General features: G+C 43.2%; 1 protein-coding gene across 2 annotated transcripts in view; it reads right to left on the reverse strand.

Moving 5' to 3' along the window:
- TOR4A (torsin family 4 member A) overlaps window positions 1-22,052 on the reverse strand; it is a 75,758-nt gene that overhangs the window by 25,455 nt on the left and 28,251 nt on the right. Inside the window, exon 1 of one of the 2 annotated variants that reach the window (XM_073600050.1) lies at window positions 1,363-2,161. The exons of the other annotated variant lie outside the window; for it this stretch is intronic. The gene's annotated coding sequence lies outside the window, so the exon portion shown is untranslated. Of the gene's footprint in view, window positions 1-1,362; window positions 2,162-22,052 lie in introns of those variants that run through there. 2 annotated transcript variants of the gene reach the window in all.

A 22,052-nucleotide genomic window follows, 5' to 3' on the forward strand; every position in this document is an offset into this window, starting at 1 on the left:
TCCCAAAGACAACCCCTGGATATGACGCTGAGCACACGCACTCAACTTCTTTGGTCGATCATGGCGAGGAGTGGAACCTGTTCTGGTAAACCGCTGTATGGTCTTGGCCACCATGCTGCAGCTCAGTTTCAGGGTCTTGGCAATATTCTTATAGCCTAGGCCATCTTTATGTAGAGCAACAATTCTTTTTTTCAGATCCTCAGGGAGTTCTTTGCCATTAAGTGCCATGTTGAACTTCCAGTGACCAGTATGAGAACTAGTCACTGGAACACACCTGCTCCCCATTCACACCTGAGACCTTGTAACACTAACAAGTCACATGACATTGGGGAGGGAAAATGGCTAATTGGGCCCAATTTGGACATTTTCACTTAGGAGTGTACACACTTTTGTTGCCAGCGGTTTAGACATTAATGGCTATGTGCTGAGTTATGTTGAGGGGACAGCACATTTACACTGTTATACAATCTGTACACTCACTACTTTTACATTGTAGCAAAGTGTCATTTCTTCAGTGTTGTCACGTGACAAGATACATTAAAATATTTACAAAAATGTAAGGGGTGTACTCACTTTTGTGAGATACTGTATTTGCGGGTAGTTACTTGCATTTTCGATGAAAATGCGTTCACACATTTTCACGTATTCTTGCTTTCTAGTTCTGCACAATATGTAAATGGGCATTTGCAAAAATTGTGCACATTCACGCGCATGAGGTATAAATTACTTACCGAAAAAGACGATTTTTTACTGAAGAGTGCACAGCGCTTTACGCGCCTGTGTGCATAGGCATATAACAATTAATGGGCTGAAGTTTAGCTCAGTAAAACAAAAAACTGTACTGAGCTTTTTCAATCTGCAGAGTGCAAGAGGCCTCAATGCTGCAAAGGGTGAGGCCAACTCAATATTGAACCCTACGGACTAAGACTGGGATGCCATTAAAGTTCATGTGCGTGTAAAGGCAGGCGTCCCAATACTTTTGGTAATATAGTGTATGTTTGTCCCAAGTATGCTTTGAAAGCTCTTCGCTAGTTTTGACTGTTGCCAATTTCCTTTGAAAAGGTGCTGAGAGAATGTTGAAAATGCTTCCTCGCTGCCAGCAACTGTTGTAATAGGCAGCTGTGAACTGTTTTAGGAAAAAACCTAGCGCAATCTAAAAGCAAGAAAAATAAAACACCCTACCCTATCCCACCCCATTAAATCCAAATCATATTAACAACCGCATGCTTAAGGGATCAAAATCATTTTTCCAGTGTATTGCAAATGAAAATTTCCCCAAGTACAATCCCCAAAAGAGTCACGTCCTCCCTAATATTATCAAAGTGAAATGATAAGGATTTTTACAGAAATCGAATGTATTACCTGAGTTTCCCACGCTCTCGACCAGGTTACCTAATTCCACAGCGATGCATGTCAAAACTGAACGTCTTGCACTTGTCCGGTATCTGCAGTTTAAGGGGGAAGGGAAGTAGGCGGAGAACTAAACTTCCCTTTTTTTTTTTATTATTCAGTTCTGCAAATCCACAGACCCTGCGACCTAATGGGAACATGCATGCTTTGACAGCTATTAGACTAACTAGAATGTTCAATGAAGGGATCTAACCCACTCATAAAAAACTGGACGTACAAGAATAACCACTTTTCTACCACAGCCAAGGTTTCAGGTTTTGTGCCCATGCTAAAATGCTCATTTTAGTCCTGAAAATTTGTTAAAACACCAGACGTTATATATTTTCTGAACGCAGAGACCCTGGAAAATAAAATATTGGTAGTTGTATTTTTTTTTTTAATAACACATGATATTAGTACATGTTTATTAACCGGTATGGCTCCGGAACATTTTTTTTTTTTTTTTTTGTCGCATGTAAAAATCTTAATTTTTGGCAGTAAAATTACTTAAACCCCTCGAACATTATACATTTTCTGAAAGCAGAGGCCCTCTAGAATAAAGAAGTTATAGTTGCAAATTTTTATGTCACGTGATAAAAACACACCATATAATACTCATTTTTGGTATAAAAGATGAGGTTGCATCGAGCAAATAGATACCAAACATTCCATGTCTTAAAATTGCCAAAAACTATAGTGTCCAAAAATCACCATAGATACAGCTCATCAGTATGGAGTTAACGCAGAGCTCTTGTCCTAGAATTACTGTTCTCACACTGACGTTCATGGCGATATGTTACACGTGTGGTGGATAGTGGTTTGCATATGCGTGCACACCCTGGGGTTGCGTTTTCATTTGCGTAGGTGTGCGGGGCAATGGGAGTTTTGGCAATTTTTAAAACAATGTATATTTTATTATAATTTTTTTTAACTTTTTTCTTGCGTGCAATAAGTATTTGACCCCTTTGCAAAACATAACTTAGTACTTGGTGGCAAAACCCTTGGCAATCACAGAGGTCAGACGTTTCTTGTAGTTGGCCACCAGGTTTGCACACATATCAGGAGGGATTTTGTTCCATTCCTCTTTGCAGATCCTCTCCAAGTCATTAAGGTTTGGAGGCTGACATGTGGTAACTCAAACCTTCAGCTCTCTTCACATATTTTCTATGGGTTTAGGGTCTGGAGATTGGCTAGGCCACTCCAGGGCCTTAATGTGCTTCTTCTTCAGCCACTCCTTTGTTGGCTTTGCCATGTGTTTTGGGTCATTGTTATAATGAAATACCTATCCAGAACCCATTTTCAATGCCCTAGCTGAGGGAAGGAGATTCTCACCCAAGATTTAATGGTATATGACCTCGTCCATCGTCCCATTGATGCAGTGAAGTTGCCCTGTCTCCTTAGTAGAAAAACACCCCCAAAGAATAATGTTTTCACCTCTATGTTTGACAATGGGGATGGTGTTCTTGGGGTCATAGGCAGCATTCCTCCTCCTCCAAACGCGACGAGTTGAGTTGATGCCAAAGAGCTTGATTTTGGTCTTACCTAACCACAACACTTTCCCAGTTCTCCCCTTGATTCATTCAGATGTTCATTAGCAAACTTTGGATGGCCTGTACATGTGCTTTCATGAGCATGGGGACCTTGCGGGCCCTGCAGAATTTCAGTCCTTCATGGCGTAGTGCAGTGTTTCTCAATTCCAGTCTTCAAGGCGCACCAACAGGTCATGTTTTCAGGATTTCCCTCAGATGAAACGACTGTGGTAATTACTAAGGCAGTGAAACTGATCAAATCACTTGTGCAAATTAACGGAGAGCCTGAAAACAGGACCTGTTGGTGCACCTAGAGGACTGGAATTGAGAAACACTGGAGTAGTGTGTTACCAATTGTTTTCTTGGTGACTATGGTCCCAGCTGCCTTGAGATCATTGACAATATTCTCCCTTCACAAGATCATTGAAACTCCATGAGGTAAGATTTTGCATGGAGCCCCAGACTGACAGTTATTTTGTGTTTCTTCCATTTGCGAATAATCGCACCAACTGTTGTCACCCTCTCACTAAGCTGCTTCCCGATGGTCTTGTAGCCCATTCCAGCCTTGTGTAGGTCTAAAGTCCTCTTCCCTGACATCCTTGGACAGCTCCTTGGTCTTGGCCATGGTGGAGAGTTAGGAATCTGATTGACTGCTTCTGTGGACAGGTGTCTTTTATACAGGCAACAAGCTGAGATTAGGAGCACTCCCTACAAGGGAGTGCTCCTAAGCTCAGCTCATTTCCTGTATAGAAACCTTACTGATTGATAGGGGATCAAATAGGTATTTCACTCATTAAAATGCAAATCAATTTATAACTTTTTTATATGCGTTTTTCTGGATATTTTTGTTGTTATTCTGTCTCTCACTGTTAAAATAAACCTACCATTAAATTTATAGACTGATCATTTCTTTGTCAGCAAACATACAAAATCAGCAGGGGATCAAATACTTTTTTCCCTCGTTGTATGTGATAGCATTGGGCAGGTGAAAGGTATGCTTTATGGAGACATTAGAGCTCTAATAGACCCCAATGTCTTCTCTGCCCTTCCCACCATCTAACCAAGCACCGATCAGCTTGGCTAGATGTGCCCCCCAACTGTACTGGCCAGGAAATGGCGGATCTGAAACTGGAAGTTTTGAATGTGAGATTGAGGCATGGATTTGCCTCGGTCTCACAGTGATTTCTCTCTCCCCCAGCCAGCAGTTGTGTTCCTGGACTCTGGTAAAAGCGGAAGAGAGCAGGAACTACTGCCATCAGATTGTGATTGAAATGGTAGCCAATCGGCTTATAACTTCATCTTGTTCAATTAATCCTTTACAGTAAAACTTGGAAGTTGATTGGTTTCTACTGTGTTTCCCCGAAAATAAGACCTACTGCGATTTTTGGGGAGGGTTAAGCCCTACCCCAAAATAAGCCCTAGTTTAAAGTGGTTGTAAGATCCTAGAATGCACTGTATTACAGTATTATATAATCTGAACTGTGTATGTTTCTGTAATCTATTTGTGCCAAATACTTTCGGTACAGTGCTGCTCCATGCTCAGCTGACCTCCTGCTGACCTCCCACTGCTCTTCTCCTCTTCTCCCAGCTGTCAGCGGCGGATCTCGGCCCCCCTCTGCAGTGCTAGGAGTGGGGAAGAGAGGTCCGGCGGGTCACAGAAGCGCTGAGCGGTGCTATAAGAAGGTATTTGGCACAAGCAGATTAGGGAAACATACACAGTTTACATTATATAATACTGTAATACAGTGCATTCTTGGATTTTACAAGCACTTTTACTCCATTCCACTGGCCAGTGGGGATTCCTGACAGGCAGGGAGGGAGAGGGGCAGAGAAGATAGCACGTGACAAGACCTACCCCAAAAATAAGCCCTACTGGGTCTTTTGTTGCCAAAATGATTATAAGACCCGGGCTTATTTTCAGGGAAACACAGTATGCAGAGCTGCACCAGATTTTGCACTCTCTTTTTTTAAGTAAATTCCCCTAATAAAGTTCAATTCACAAACTTTAACACAAGGATAGTCATCTTTATTTTAGCCATGTGACTGTAACCTGAAATCTAGTGATTGCAATTTTCCTTCAACCCTTCACTTACGGACCGCCCACCATGGATATACGTCGCTACTTTGACGTTAAATACCATGGCTATGGCAGCAGATATCTGACATATCCATGGTATTTTATTTAAGGGCGGGTGGTCTGCTTTAAGATAAAAGTAGTCTCCATGGCAGGTTCGCAGCAAGATCACTTTTATCGGCGATGGGAGAGGTGCCCCCCCTCCCGCCGCGTTCCGGTTGTCTCCGCCGCCTACCGGAGCCGTCGGTAGTGGCGGAGATGATCCGATGCTTTCCCCTAATGGGCAGGAAGTCGAGTGAGGGAATGATAGCCCCCATTCGACTTTATGCCCTTGGAGGACCAGAGCGATGTCAAACTTCAGTTCCGCCCAACGGCCTTAAAGGGACAATTTTTTTATTTTATTTTTTTATTGCTTTTAACTGTAAATGTGAGATCTGAGGTCTTTTTGACCCCAGATCTCAAATAAAGAGGTCCTATTATGCTTTTTTTATTACAAGGGATGTTTACATTCCTTGTAATAGGAATAAAAGTGATTCAAATTTTTTTTTTAACCACCTGGCATCTGCGCTATGGCCGAATGAGGGCCACAGCGCGGACCTGAATTCCCCTGTGCACACGCGTGCGCCGAGTGCGCTGTGATCACCGAGTCACTGAGACTCGGGTGATCACCGATCTAAGGAAGGGGCTGGTCCCGGCCCCTTACCATGTGATCAGCTGTCAGCCAATGACAGCTGATCACATGATGTAAACAAAAAATCGGTAATCGTTTTTTTTTTCTACTCACGCTGACAGCGTGAGTAGAAAAAAAAGCTGATCACCGGCTCAGATGTCAGGGACATCGGTCCCCAAGTGGAAGAGGCACATTTGCCTCATCAGTGCCATCTAATAGTGCCACCTAACACTGCCCACAATGCCACCTAACAGTGCTCACAGTGCCACCTAACAGTGCCCACAGTGCCACCTAACAGTGCCACCTAACATTGCCCACAGTGCCACCTAACAGTGCCCACAAGTTCTACCTATCAATGCCCACAAGTGCCACCTATCAATGCCCACAAGTGCCAGCAATCAATGCCCACCAGTAGTGCCAATCAGTGTCACCTAGCAGTGCTGCCTATCAGTGTAACTGATCAGTGCCCATCAATGCAGCCTATCAGTGCCCATCCCTGCCGCCTCATCAGCGTACATCAATGAAGGAGAAAAATTACTTGTTTTGAATTTTTTATAACAAAATATAAAAAAATTTAAATTAAAAAAAAAAAAAATTCAGTTTTTTACATTTTTTTAACAAAAAGTAAAAACTGCAGAGGTGATCAAATACCACCAAAAGAAAGCTCTATTTGTGGTGAAAAAATGATAAAAATTTCATTTGGGTACAGTGTTGTATGACCGCGCAATTGTCATTCAAAGCGCGTCAGCGCTGAAAGCTGAAAATTGGTCTGGATAGGAGGGGGGTTTAAGTGCCCAGTAAGCAAGTGGTTAAAGGGACAGTGTAAAAATAAAAAATAAAAAGTAAAATAAATAATAAGATTTTTTTTTTTTTAAAGCGCCCCGTCCCTCCATGCTCACGCGCAGAAGTGAATGCACACGTGAGTCACACGTGAGACCCCCTGTGTCCTGAAATTCGCTTTGACTTCAGTCCTCTACTATAAATCTGGCTCTGAGTCTTCAAAACATTGGGACTAGAACCATTGGTTGGGAAACCCCTGCTATCTACACAGATGCATCCATGTATGTATTAATTTGTGTGCACAAATTTTTTGATGTAAACTTTTTCTTTTTTCTTTATTTTTCTTGCTTCTCTTATATACTTTTCTTTTGTTGATTTATTCTTGTATTTATTTATTAGAAACAAAGTCCACGCATTTCCTGAAGAAGTCGCAAGGCGAAACATGTAGAACGATTGCATGGAAAATTGCATAAAGGAAGTGACTTTTTTAATGTTATTCTCTTTTGAAATAAAAATACATATTTTTTTTACTAAATCTATTGTTATATACCCATTTGTAGTAACAAGCACCCTTAAAGTCCCATACTCCCCAACATGGTCTTTCTTCTCTGTTTACTATTAGGTGGGATGGTGCCCACTATTTGAATCTGTGTGTTGATCACTCTAATCCCCTATCTAAAATCTAGTGGAACCAATTGCCTTCAGCAGTCATTTAATTAGTAAATAGAATACACCTGTGTGTAATTTAATCTCAGTATAAATAAAGCTGTTCTGTGAATCCCTCAGAGGTTTGTTAGAGAACCTTAGTGAACAGACAGCATAATGAAGGCCAATGGATCCCACAATTCAGGTCAGGGATAACGTTGTGGAGAAGTTTAAAGCAGGGTTAGGTTACAAAAAAATGTCTCAAGCTTTAAACATCTCATAGAGCACTGTTCAATCCATCATCCGAAAATGGAAAGAGTATGGCACAACTGCAAACCTACCAAGACATGGCTGTCCACCTAAATTAACAGGCCGGAAGTATGTAAAAGACATGTAATAGCCACACATTTTAGTTTGTAATTCATACATATTGTGAAGTAAAAATAAAAGAAACAAAACTCTTAGCTAGAGATGTTTCTGCACAGCACCGTGACCACAGCTTTCCACATCTACCCATCACTGGCTCATATCTGGCTGGTCTTGGTTCAGGGAACATTATATTGTAACACAATCAAGGAGAAAGTAGAGGCTTCAGAAAATGCTGAAGTTTACACAGGGAAGGTATTCTCGCAGAGGGCAGTGGTGGGCTACTCTAGAATCAATTTGCATGCAGTCTGTTCATTTTGTGTTTACATATGAATTAGTTCACTTTAAGAAACCACATTGCATGCCAGGGAGAGTAACCAAACATGATGTAAATTTCCTTTATGGTAGGGCACTTCTATATTTCCTCTTCACTCTTGACACTAGCAGTTGAGTTATTAAATGCACAGTGCCCTGAAAGAGTATTCATACCCCTTGAAATTTTCCACATTTTGTCATGTTACAACCAAAAATGTAAATGTTTTTTATTGGGATTTTATGTGATAGACCAACACAAAGTGGCACATAATTGTGAAGTGGAAGGAAAATGATACATGGTTTTTATTGTTTTTTTACAAATAAATATTGGAAAAGTGTGGCGTGCATTTGTATTCAGCCCCCTTTACTCTGATACCCCTAACTAGAATCTAGTGGAACCAACTGCCTTCAGAAGTCATCTAATTAGTAAACAGAGTCCACCTATGTGTAATTAAATCTCAGTATAAATACAGCTGTTCTGTGAAGCACTCAGGGGTTTGTTAGAGAACCTTAGTGAACAAACAGCATCATGAAGGCCAAGGAACACACCAGACAGATCAGGGATCTGTTGTGGAGAAGTTTAAAGCAGGGTTAGGCTATAAAAAAATATCCCAAGCTTTGAACATCTTATGGGCAGCACTGTTCAATCCATTATCCGAAAATGGAAAGAATGGCACAACTGCAAACTTACCTGTTTGCATGGCCGTTGCACCTAAACTGACAGGCCGGGCAAGGAGAGCATTAATCAGAGAAGCAGCCAAGAGGCCCATGGTAACTCTGGAGGAGCTGTAGAGATCCACAGCTCAGGTGGGAGAATCTGTCCACAGGACAACTATTAGTCATGCACTCCACAAATCTGGCCTTTATGGAAGAGGGGCAAGAAGAAAGCCATTGTTGAAAGAAAGCCATAAGAAGTCCCGTTTGCAGTTTGTGAGAAGCCATGTGGGGGACACAGCAAACATGTGGAAGAAGGTGCTCTGGTCAGATGAGACCAAAATTGAACTTTTTGGCCTAAAAGCAAAACGCTATGTGTGGCGTAAATCTAACACTGCACATCACTCTGAACACACCATCCCCACTGTGAAACATGGTGGTGACAGCATCATGTTGCTGGGATGCTTTCTTCAGCTGGGACAGGGAAGCTGGTCAAAGTTGATGGCAAGGTGAATGGAGCCAAATACAAGGCAATCTTAGAAGAAAACCTGTTAGAGTCTGAAAAAGACTTCAGACTGGGGCGGAGGTTCACCTTCCAGCAGGACAACAACCCTAAACATACAGCCAGAGCTACAATGGAATGGTTTAGATCAAAGCATATTCATGTGTTAGAATGACCCAGTCAAAGTCCAGACCTAAATCCAATTGAGAATCTGTGCAAGACTTGAAAATTGCTGTTCACAGACGCTCTCCATCCAATCTGACAGAGCTGGAGCTATTTTACAAAGAAGAATGGACAAAAATGTCACTCTCTAGATTTGCAAAGCTGGTAGAGACATCCCCAAAAAGACTTGCTGCTATTATTGCAGCAAGTCTACAAAGTATTGACTCAGGCGGGCTGAATACAAATGCACACCACACTTTTCACATATTTATTTGTAAAAAATTTTGAAAAACATTTATGCCCCGTACACACGGTCGGATTTTCCGATGGAAAATGTCCGATCGGAGCGTGTTGTCGGAAATTCCGACCGTGTGTAGGCTCCATCGGACATTTTCCATCGGATTTTCCGACACACAAAGTTGGGGAGCAGGAGATAAAATTTTCCAACAACAAAATCCGTTGTCGGAAATTCCAATCGTGTGTACACAAATCCGACGGACAAAGTGCCACGCATGCTCAGAATAAATAAAGAGATGAAAGCTATTGGCCACTGCCCCGTTTATAGTCCCGACGTACATGTTTTACGTCACCGCGTTTAGAACGATCGGATTTTCCGACAACTTTGTGTGACCGTGTGTATTCAAGACAAGTTTGAGCCAACATCCGTCAGAAAAAATCCTAGGATTTTGTTGTCGGAATGTCCGAACAAAGTCCGACCGTGTATACGCCCTATTACCATTTTCCTTCCACTTCACAATTATGTGCCCCTTTTTGTTGGTATATCACATACAGTGGGGACGGAAAGTATTCAGACCTCCTTAAATTTTTCACTCTTTGTTATATTGCAGCCATTTGCTAAAATCATTTAAGTTCATTTTTTTCCTCATTAATGTACACACAGCACCCCATATTGACAGAAAAACACAGAATTGTTGACATTTTTGCAGATTTATTAAAAAATAAAAACTGAAATATCACATGGTTCTAAGTATTCAGACCTTTTGCTGTGACACTCATATATTTAACTCAGGTGCTGTCCATTTCTTCTGATCATCCTTGAGATGGTTTTACGCCTTCATTTGAGTCCAGCTGTGTTTGATTATACTGATTGGAGTTGATTAGGAAAGCCACACACATGTCTATATAAGACCTTACAGCTCACAGTGCATGTCAAAGCAAATGAGAATCATGAGGTCAAAGGAACTGCCTGAAGAGCTCAGAGACAGAATCGTGGCAAGGCACAGATCTGGCCAAGGTTACAAAAAAATTCTGCTGCACTTAAGGTTCCTAAGAGCACAGTGGCCTCCATAATCCTTAAATGGAAGACGTTTGGGACGTCCAGAACCCCTCCTAGAGCTGGCCATCAGGCCAAACTGAGCTATCGGGGGAGAAGAGCCTTGGTAAGAGAGGTAAAGAAGAACCCAAAGATCACTGTGGCTGAGCTCCAGAGATGCAGTCGGGAGATGGGAGAAAGTTGTAGAAAGTCAACCATCACTGCAGCCCTCCACCAGTCAGGGCTTTATGGCAGAGTGGCACGACGGAAGCCTCTCCTCAGTGCAAGATGGAGTTTGCTAAAAAACACCCGAGGGACTCCAAGATGGTGAGAAATAAGATTCTCTGGTCTGATGAGACCAAGATAGAACTTTTTGGCCTTAATTCTAGGCGGTATTTGTGGATAAAACCAGGCACTGCTCATCACCTCTCCAATACAGTCCCAAAAGTGAAGCATGGTGGTGGCAGCATCATGCTGTGGGGGTGTTTTTCAGCTGCAGGGACAGGACGACTTGTTGCAATCAAGGGAAAGATGAATGCGGTCAAGTACAGGGATATCCTGGACGAAAACCTTCTTCAGAGTGCTCAGGACCTCAGACTGGGCCGAAGGTTTACCTTCCAACAAGACAATGACCCTAAGCACACAGCTAAAATAATGAAGGAGTGGCTTCACAACAACTCCGTGACTGTTCTTGAATGGCCCAGCCAGAGCCCTGACTTACACCCAATTGAGCATCTCTGGAGAGACCTAAAAATGGCTGCCCACCAACGTTTACCATCCAACCTGACAGAACTGGAGAGGATCCCCAAATCCAGGTGTGAAAAACTTGTTGCATCTTTCCCAAAAAGAGTCATGTCTGTATTAGATCAAAAGGGTGCTTCTACTAAATACTGAGCAAAGGGTCTAGATACTTAGGACCATGTGATATTTCAGTTTTTCTTTTTTAATAAATCTGCAAAAATGTTAACAATTCTGTGTTTTTCTGTCAATATGGGGTGCTGTGTGTACATTAATGAGGAAAAAAATAAATTTAAATGATTTTAGCAAATGGCTGCAATATAATGAGTGAAAAATTTAAGGGAGTCTGAATACTTTCCGTCCCCACTGTAAAATCCCAATAAAATACATTTATGTTTTTGGTTGTAACATGACAAAATGTGGAAAATTTCAAGGGGTGTGAATACTTTTTCAAGGCACTGTATATGTGTGGTCAGCTAAAGACCTTTATGCCCATTACAAGAATTAAGTCATCATGACAGACTGATAATTGAATTGTACCTGATATTCAGGGCAGGGAAAGTTTGATCACCTGACAAGTAAACCTCCCATCAATTTCCAAGTATCATTTGAATAAACACAACCACCTTACTGTCTCCATTGTCAGGTAGATGGGTGTTACCATAACAGAAACTCCTGTTTTTCCTTCTGATTATGCAGTGAGTCATAGGCAGTCCTAAATGGATCCCAGCATATGTTTATTGCCCATGTCTCTATAAATACTTTGCTCATTTATATTTGTACAACAGAAGCACAACTGGGATGGGACAGTATAAACATTAGTGAGCATCAGTGGATAGATGTTGGTAGGCCAATATGTTGAGTTCCTTAACAGCAACATTAACACTGATTACAATAAGCAAAGTTAAAGAGTACATTATTATTGGAATCTAAATGTATAAAGTGTAACAAGTACACAGTGCAAAGACCACTCTACATCTCAGGGCTCGAGAAATGCCAGGTGCCAGGTTGCCATGGTGACTAGAAATTGCGTCCTGGCGCCTGGGCTTTTGTTGGTTCATTCACCTTTGCAGGGATGCGCAATTTATATCACCCGATACCGGGGACATGCAGTTCCAGGCGCCGGGCAGATAGTTTTTTTTTTTCTACATTTGCCACAGCAAGGCTCACTTGTCAGTTGGAAGCATTCAAGCGGCTCCGCTTGCACCTGATTGCTTCCACACATGCGGGTAAAGTGCCCGCGTCCAAATTTACTAGACGTACTCATGGGCATGGACTGATGTCCATATTTTATAATTGTCTCCTATTACCTGCAGCCACTAAAATTACATATAATGTGAAATGGGTGGAACATGCTGGGAAATGGATGATGACGATTGGGGCGATGTACTGGAATCATGTAAACTGGTTTCTTTGAACCCTCTGACAGACTCACCCATTTACTGTATATGTTCTGCATAGATCTTACCTGACCCCCATTCGTCTATCCAAATACCTGCCCTGGATGTGGCAATACTAACGCCAGTGGCGGAACTACCAGGGGTTGCAGCAGTCGCACTTGCTACTGGGGCCTGGTGTTCTGCCACTGTGGAGGGTCCCAAGACCCAGCATCTCCCCTGCACCTCTGGATGTCAGTTCACTATGCAGACTAGGAGTGGGAGGGGGGCGATCGCAAACTCTGTGGTGCTCGCGAGGAACTAGTAGTTCACTTCCCAAGTCTATACAGTGGAGAGGGGAGGGGCCTCTGACCCAGGTAGGTATTGGCTTCAGTGTACAAGCAGATCGACTCATTTGTTTACTGAAGCACATACCTGCCTGGGTCAGTGGCCCCTCCCCTCTCTACTGTATAGATCTGGGAAGTAAACTACTAGCCGCAGGGAGATCCTGTGGCCCGCAGGCACCACAGAGCTACCGATTGCCCCCTCCCACCTCCCTCCACTGCATAGTAAACTGCAACACAAGTAATCGGAGATTCAGGGGAGATGCTGTGGGCACCACAGATTGCCATCAACGTTCAGGTGAGTGGCCATGGGGTGAAAGTGGGGGAGGGAGGGGGGTACAGAGATGTGCTAGGGGTTGAAGGTGCACATCAAGTGGGTACAGAGCAGAGATGTGTTAGGCTCCGTTCACACTGGTGGACCAATCGGGTTCACCTGTCCATTTTTAAGGTGGACCCGATCGGACCATCCATAGATCTCTACGGAGCGGCAGATGTCAGCAGACATCCAATCCGGTCTGCTAAAAACAGACAGATGGGAGATCCATTCCCCATCCATCCAGCAGATCAGATGACAGTCGGATGGAAATGGACAGGTCCCCACTGAGCAAGTGGATCCCGCTGACGGGTGAAGGGCCTTAAGGGTGTGCAGGGTGCCAAGTTCGCTTGCTGCGGTGTACGATGGTGTTCTGAGGGGATACAGAGGGTGCTGGGAGGTCCAGAAGTGTGTGTGGGGGGGTGGGTAAGGAGGTGTGAGGGGTGCAGAAATGTGTGGCAGAGTGCATAGATGTGCTGGGGGTGTTGAGGTGTGCTGGGGACTGCAGAGGATGCTGGGAGGTGCAGAGGTGTATGTGTGTGTGTGTGTGTGGGGGGGGGGGGTCGGAGGTGTGCTGAGGGTTACAAAGGCTTGCTGGCTTATGGAGGCATTCTGGGGGATAAAGAGGATTCTAGTAGGTGCAGAGGTATGTCGGGGGTGCAGAGTGTGCTGGGGGGGGGGGGGGGTACGGAGGACGCTGGGAGCTGCAGAGGTGTGTGTAGGAAGTGCAGTGATGTGCAAAGTGGTGTGCTGGGGGTATGGAGATGTGCTAGGGGCATTCTAGGGGGTGTAATGATGTGCAAAGAGGTATGGCATTGGATTGTTCTTGTAGAAACATGCACATTTTTAATGGCCCATCCCTAATTAAGATACATTCTTTGCCTACAATGGCTGGCTGAACACCATACCTGCCAACCATACCTCCCAACTTTTTGAGATGGGAATGAGGGACACCTATCAGCAAAAGTATGCAGGCATAGGACACACCCCCTGCCACACCCTCCTTAAAGAAGAATTGTACAAAAAACAAGATTGGTTAAACCCACAAGTGCTTTTAATACCACTACTATTAATTTATAATGGCTTTTGGAATTTACAAATGCAGCAATTTAGAAATCAGATAAAAGGTTTAGCGCTGGAAAACACTTTTTGATAGGTAAAAAGTGCATTTATATATGCAACTATATAGATCAGAACAAAATGAGGGACAGAGGGACATTGCTCCAAATCAGGGACAGTCCCTCGAAATCAGGGACTGTTGGGAGCACATGGAACATATGGAACACATGGACCACATAGAAAAATGTGTCCCTGAAATTTTTTTGGAAAGCTTGGCAAAGGTTGGGTAGTGCTGCAAAATACGTAAAAGAGGCCTACTGTGGGACCGCAAAAAATAGCACCGTGATGGGAGTAAAGGGCCCTGGATCAGTGGCAAGGGTCCTAGGAGGGGGACAGGGGGGCCCTTTATGGTATCTTGCACCGGGACCCTGAAGTAACACTACCTTATTTCACCTAATATGGTCCTGTCCTGCTATAGTAGGTTATTGGTCTCAAGTGGTGAAATTCCTCCATGGTTGTATGGACTCTCCACTCATCCTGTGCCCTAAACAATGTATATTGGGCCTCCTTCCTACTTTGGAAGAGGACAAACATCTCCATACTTTCCTTCATGAAACCCTCTTCACAGCCAGGTTGATGATTGCAAGGGTATGGCTTAGGGAGTCCCTACCTTACAAAAAAGTCATATATGTCCACAGAGGGTAACCTGCCAAATACCATATGATTTGGGACAGATAGCTAGAGAATGCTTCTACCTGTTCTAATGACAAACCGGTTGCTTGATAAGCAATTAGGCTATCATTTGTCCACTATGTATGAACATGTGATTACTCCTTGTTCTGTTTTGATGCTGACTGCATTGTAATTCACTTCTTTGTTTCAATAAAGAATTTGTTTTTTGATCAAAGTGCCCCACATCTATTCTCCTCCCCATCTTGTTCCTGACCCACCTGACCCAGAAGCAATATGTATGACGTCACTTTCGGGTCCCCATTGACAGTGTCCCCAGAGACATGCAGGGTCTCAGGGGAAAAAAACAAAAAATTTGAGGCCCCCCAACCCCCACATATAAACACGTACAAATGTAAACGCATGAAAACGTTGATTGCATGTCGCCGCGCACAAACTGGCTGCTAAATTTTTTAGCTGGCTCCTAGATTTAAAGCAAATTTATCAAGCCCTCCCATATCTGCATGTTCATATTTTTTATTGGTTTGATTAGCCTGTGCTGCTAATTTCATTCTTTTGTTCTGTGAAAAAAATATTATCCATTAAAGATGGATTTGGAGGCCTGTTGATGACCAAAAAGGACTAACATGGCGGCACAGGCCCTAGGCTGCTGAACCTGATCAGTGGATCACAGCAGGACATTGCTGGATCTGCTGGGCAGGTGAGTATCTAAATCCAGAATAATGCTGCATAGCAGGTAAGTGGGGATGGAAAGAAATGTGAAAGGAGCAAGTAAAATTCCTCTTTAAAAGCTTGCAATTTTTCTTTAAGATGTAAAAAATAATTGTTTAGATTTTTTGATCTGACTTTCACTTAAACAACCCCAGTTGGTTGCAAGGCAAATTGACAGTTTATCAGGTTTTTTGTTTTTTAAATAAACCCATGTGATCACTCTGATTGACTGATATAGTGATCACATGATCAGAAATCAATGTGTTTCCAAATCATTTATCAGTTTCATTAATGACAGCAGAGTCTCGGAACTAGGAGCTATGCTGCTTAGCCTCTGTCTCCGCATGCTGGTTTACTAACAACCTTTATGGCATTATAGTACTATGATGTTTTCTATGCTGGCTTCCACACATGACCTTTCACTGGAGCCCCCTTCCCATATGCTTGGTATCATAGGACTGCTGGAGAATCAGTGTTAACTGGCCCCCATCCTTGACAATAAAGAACCCAGGATGCACACTAGGAGCATAGGCTAGAGCCAAGTATGAAATTGTGTTATGTGTGCTATTGGGTCTGTGGTTGAGTTCTGGGAATCCCCTGGGTTTAATTAGATATTCTCGTTTTTTGGGGTCATCTATTACTTGAAGGACCCTGGGAAGTTCCACCACTGGTTGAATTTTGCCATATGATGAGCGGTGGCTGTTTGTGCATGTGGCTGGAAGTCCGGACATTTTGATTTTTATGACAACGTTGTCATATTTTAATTGGTGAACATTGTAGGTATATTTTTCTAGTCAATTTTTGTATCATTATTAGAATTGAATTTTATTTGGTCTTGAGATATACAGCATTGTCCTCTGAAACAACTTACCTGGTGAGCGCCTTAAGCCCTAACCTTCCTTTTGCGTGGTATGAATTTATTTTTGAGAACGGAACCATTAACAGTATTTTTCGTGGTAAGTCAATGATCCATAGGGTAATTTGAAGGTATAAGGGGGGTGGGGTGCATCCTCTATTCTTGTGGTTCTTTGTTTTTATTTTTTTATTTTGCGATCAGGGCTCCATCAAGTAGTGTATCTTTTTTTTATTTATCTAGGCTCGTACTAAGGCCAGGGAAGGCAAATATATTATTTGGATTGGGTTCTAGTAGTTAAATGGCTCTGTTTATTTATTTTTTAAACATTCTTAGTATTTTCTGTGATGTCCATTCCTTTTCTCTTTATTATGTTTTTTTTTTTTTGTTTTTTTAAAAAGAATCTTGCAGAGAGAAATATTGCTTGCGATAAAAGCAATTTTTAGGGCATTTTAGGGAGCGCAAATGTGAAAGCACTGGAATGTAAAGGTGTTGTAATAGCCGTGATCTCTAGCATGTAATGTGTCTCCAGCCTGTGACTGTCTCGTGAAGCATTTCCCCCGGTCTTCAACAACAAATATAACATGTCTGCAGTTTTGGACCATCTCTTGTTGCAGGACTGCAGTCTCTGACCATCCCTTGTTTCATGACTGCAGTCTCTAACCATCCCTTATATCATGACTGCAGTCTCTAACCATCCCTTATATCATGACTTCAGTCTCTGACCATCCCTTGTATCATGACTGCAGTCTCTAACCATCCCTTATATCATGACTTCAGTCTCTGACCATCCCTTGTATCATGACTGCAGTCTCTGACCATCCCTTGTATCATGACTGCAGTCTCTGACCATCCCTTGTATCATGACTGCAGTCTCTTTTCATCCCTTGTATCATGACTGCAGTCTCTGACCATCCCTCATATCATGACTGCAGTCTCGTTTCATCCCTCATATCATGACTGCAGTCTCGTTTCATCCCTCGTATCATGACTGCAGCCTCGTTTCATCCCTCGTATCATGACTGGTGTCACGTTTCATCCCTCGTATCATGACTGCAGTCTCTTTTCATCCCTCGTATCATGACTGAAGTCTCTTTCTATCCCTCGTATCATGATTGCAGTCTCTGATTATCCCTTGTATCATGACTGCAGCCTATGACCATCCTTTGTATGGATGGAGGAATCTGCTGGATTTTTTCATTCAGACAGCAGGCTGAACAGAAGAAATCTGTATGTCTGTGTGGTCAGCTGTTGTCTGCATACTTGTTCAGCATGCTTTGTATCATGACTGCAGTCTCTGACCATCCTTTGTATCATGACTGCAGTCTCTTTTCTTCCCTTCGTTTAATGACTGCAGTCTCTTTCCATCTCTCGTTTCATGACGGTAATCTCTGACCATCCCTTGTATCATGACTGCAGTCTCTTTCTATCCCTCGTATCATGACTGCAGTCTCTGACCATCCCTTGTATCATGACTGCAGTCTCTTTCTATCCCTCGTATCATGACTGCAGTCTCTGACCATCCCTTGTATCATGACTGCAGTCTCTGACCATCCCTTGTATCATGACTGCAGTCTCTGACCATCCTGCGTATCATGACTGCGGTCTCTGACCATCTCTTGTAGCATGGTTATATAATGTCTCTGGTTGCATGACTGCTGTGTCTGACAGCTATCTGTAGCATTGCATTCCTCCACCCCAAACTCACTCATCCATGTCTTTATGGACCTTGCTTTGCGCACTTGTCCAAATCATTTGGTGGCGGGGAGTTATGGTGTGGGGTTGTTTTTCAGGGGTTGAGCTTGGTCCCTTAGTTCCAGGGAAGGGTACTCTTAAAGCATCAGTATACCAACATATTTTGGACAATTTCATGCTCCCAACTTTGTGGGAACAGTTTGGGGATGGCCCCTTCTTCTTCCAACATGACTGCGCACCAGTGTACAAAGCAAGGTTCATCGAACTTGACTGGCCTGCACAGAGTCCTGACCTCAACCCGATAGAACATCCAAACACCTGCGTCCTAATACTTTTGACAATATAGTGTATATTTTAAGAAAGTTGACCACCACTGCTCTAGCCCTTCCCTAATCCATCTCTAATCAATACATAACTTCTGACCAACGTTCCACTTTAACGGGTCAAGGTGGAATTACACACAGTGATATAGATCCAGAGTTCCATCTGGAAAAAAAAACTCAATACAGCTAGTTGGGATTTTACTGTAGATGTGAAACACGTGAATTTGAGTTATTCTAACTATAAAAGAATGTGTTACCTCATACTGATTTTTTTCTTCTTTAGGGATCAGATTTGAAATTTGCTGAGCTGAGATCTAGGTAGAGAAATATGGAAAAATGCAGAGGAAGCTGCCACAACAAATTAGCAGGTTTAAAGGAATGCATTAAGGTAAAAAACTCATAGACCTTAAAACCGCTTTAAATTGTCTGAGCTTTGCATATTGAGAATGAAGAGTTAGCAATATTCAATGCATTCTCCAAACCAATAAACAATTTAAAGAAATCCAAAACGAAGAAGATGAAAAAAAGTCCTATCTACGGAAACAGCACTGGGGCAATGAATTCAGTATTTTATGTGTGGAAGGGGGGCACATCTGATAAACACGTCTGAGCTACGTCTGATGCTGAATTTATTTTTGTAATCGACCCGCCTAAGGTAGGAAGTCTGCTCTGCCTGATAAGAGTGGCAACACAGAATTGAAGATATTGACTACCTCAGGAGCTGCAATATTATGGAATATGTACAACGTATTTCTGGACATTTAAAAAAATCCCAAATTCTGCAACACCAACAAGCAGAGTTATATACAGTAAATGCTTCCAGTACCCCACTTCAGTTTAAAGGGTATGTAAGAACAAAAGTTGAGGTGGGGACGTTTTTATTGTTGTCTGTGTCCCTGCTAGAAAGATCTCCCACTCTGTTCTGGTGACCATTGTTCCTGAAATAGAAAGTAAGGGGAACGCCTAAGAAGAGAGGAGAAACCATCTAATGGGGACACTTGTTCTACTGACATGATGGGAACCCCATTTACTTTCTAGGATAATGTTCTAACTCTCGATTGCTATCCAAGACAAGAATTAAAAGGGATATCGCCATGGCATGAGAGAGATAGAAAAGTCAGGTAAGCTGTGGTGTGCTAACAAGGAATATGCTAACAGGAAGAAAGAACAGAGTAACAGCTAAGGCCGCGTACACACAGGCGGACTTTTTGACCGGACTGGTCCGACTGACTTTCCGACAGACCTTTGACGGACTTCCGATGGATTTTTAAACGAACAGACTTGTCTACACACGATCACACCAAAGTCCGACAGATTCGTACGTGATGACATACAACCGGACTAAAATAAGGAAGTTGACAGCCAGTAGCCAATAGCTGCCCTAGCATGGGTTTTCGTCCGTCGGACTAGCATACAGACAAGCGGATTTTTCGACCGGACTCGAGTCCGTCGGAAAGATTTGAAGCATGTTTCAAATCTAAAGTCCGTCAGATTTTCGACTGGAAAAGTCCGCTGAAGCCCACACACATCGGATTGTCCGCTGGACTCGGTCCGTCGGACCAGTCCGGTCGAGAGGACCGCTCGTGTGTACGCTGCATAAGTGGCTAACTAGTCTGCTACTTCTCTTTTCACTGTCCAGTCACAGGCTTGTGGAGTAACAAGGCCTGTGTGCCCCCATGACTTTTTCTCCCTAAATCCCCTTGAGCCCCAGCATGTTTTTTTTTTTTTCATTTCAGTGATGACTCCGCACATCATACCTTTTAGCATTTGTAGTCCACCTTAACATATTGTACATTGTATTTTATCAGACAAATAGGGATTTAATTTGGTAGCAAAAAATACAGTATATACAGTGCCTTGTAAGGGTATTTATACCCCTTGACATTTTCCACATTTTGTCATATTGCAACCAAAAATGTAAATATATTTTATTGAGATTTTATGTGATAGACACAAAACACAAAGTGGCATATAACTTTGAAGTGGAAGGAAAATGAGAAATGGTTTTCAACATTTTTTACAAATAAATATGTGAAAAGTGTGGGGTACATTTGTATTCAGCCCCCCTGAGTCAATACTTTGTAGAACCACCTTTCTCTGCAATTACAGGTGCAAGTCTTTTTGGGGATGTCTCTACCAGCTTTGCACCTCTAGAGTGCGAAATAGCAAAATAGCTTAAGCTCTGTCCCATTGGATTTGATTAAATTCTTGCCACAGATTCTCAATTGGATTTAGTTCTGGACTTTGACTAGGCCATTCTAACACATTAATATGCTTTGATCTAAACCAAGGGTCTCCAAACTTCCTAAACAAAGGACCAGTTTCCTGCCTTTCAGACTTTAGGGGCCAATTGGAGAAAATGCCCCAGCATCGATGGAAGTCCACAATGTCGCAGGCTTAGTGGTCAGTGGGATTTAAAAAATATGGTCAGTAGGAGGAGGAAAAACGTCCCATCATTGGTATTAGTGGTAGGAACAGTGGACCATCATTGATGTCAGTGGGAAGAATAGTACCCCATCTTTGGTGTCAGTGGGAGGAATGATGCCCCATCATTGGTATCAGAGGGAGGAATAGTGCACCACGGTTGGTGTCAGTAAAAGCAATGGTGCCGCATCATTGGTGTCCGTAGGAAGAATAGTGCCTCAAGGGCCGGACAAAGGCAAGCAAAGGGCCACATTCGGCCCTCGGGTCGCAGTGTGGAGACCACTGATCTAAACCATTGCATTGTAGCTCTGACTGTATATTTAGGGTCGTTGTCCAGCTGGAAGGTGAACCTCTGCCCCAGTCTCAAGTTTTGTGCAGACTTTAACAGGTTTCCTTCTAAGATTGCCCTGTATTTGACTCCAACCATCTTCCCATCAATTCTGATCAGCTTCCCTCTCTCTGCTTAAGAAAAGCAACCTGTCAGAGAACTCACACAGCACGCGCTCGTCTCCGTGCAGCAGCTGCCAACCCCCGTTCCGCTAATGCCAGTGCGCATGCGCGGAGTCTTAGATAGAGACGAGTGAGATCCCGAGTGGGCATGCGCAATGGCGCATCCATACGAACGCATGTGCGTTAGTGAGCAGTCGTGCACACACGCGCGCTCCCATGAATCCCGGCGCACGGCGCCCAATATAAACAGAGAGTATCAGTGCTGGATTGTCTTCAGCTTGGCCTTGTCAACCTTTGCCTATTACTGACGTTGCAGTTGAGTCTGTACTTACCTACCTGCCTCCCGCTGAACAAGTCTGGTGATCAGTCTCCATGTCTTCTCCAGAGAGGTTCCTGTATCTCCAAGCTTCAGCCTTCTGCCTGCAGGCACTTGCACCCTTTTGTTGCCATAGCATCCCCTGTCTCCACCACCAGGGGTGCTTGGACCGGGAACAGCACAAGAGGCCACCCTCATCATTTCGGGCTCCGCTGTAAGGTACGTGACACAACCCCACAACATGATGCTGCCACCACCATGTTTCACGGTAGGGATGGTGTGTTCAGGGTGATGTGCAGTATTAGTTTTCTGCCACACATAGCGTTTTGCTTTTAGACCAAAATGTTCAATTTTGGTCTTATCTGACCAGAGCACCTTCTTCCACATGTTTGCTGTGTCCC

Source organism: Aquarana catesbeiana, linkage group LG09, assembly GCF_042186555.1.
Source record: "Aquarana catesbeiana isolate 2022-GZ linkage group LG09, ASM4218655v1, whole genome shotgun sequence".
NCBI lineage: Eukaryota > Metazoa > Chordata > Amphibia > Anura > Ranidae > Aquarana > Aquarana catesbeiana.